Here is a 236-nt window from a genome sequence, read left to right as displayed (position 1 = left end):
TATTTACAAACCAAGCAAGTACTCTCAGAAACGTTTCCTGATATGAAGCACGAAGCTATCGTATCTGCCGCCGAATCAGTCCAATAACTCTTATGGTAATTAAGTGCAAGAGAACTGACTTCTGTTCAGAGCGCGAGGAGATCATGAATATTGTGAGACGGATCGGTGGCAAAGCCTTATAAAGAGACTGCTATTTATTGGGATGTCAACATTAAATACTCACAGGAGACAGACAA

Source organism: Penaeus monodon, chromosome 19 (genome assembly GCF_015228065.2).
Source record: "Penaeus monodon isolate SGIC_2016 chromosome 19, NSTDA_Pmon_1, whole genome shotgun sequence".
Taxonomy (NCBI): Eukaryota; Metazoa; Arthropoda; class Malacostraca; order Decapoda; family Penaeidae; genus Penaeus; species Penaeus monodon.
Note: the sequence above shows the minus strand (reverse complement) of the source record.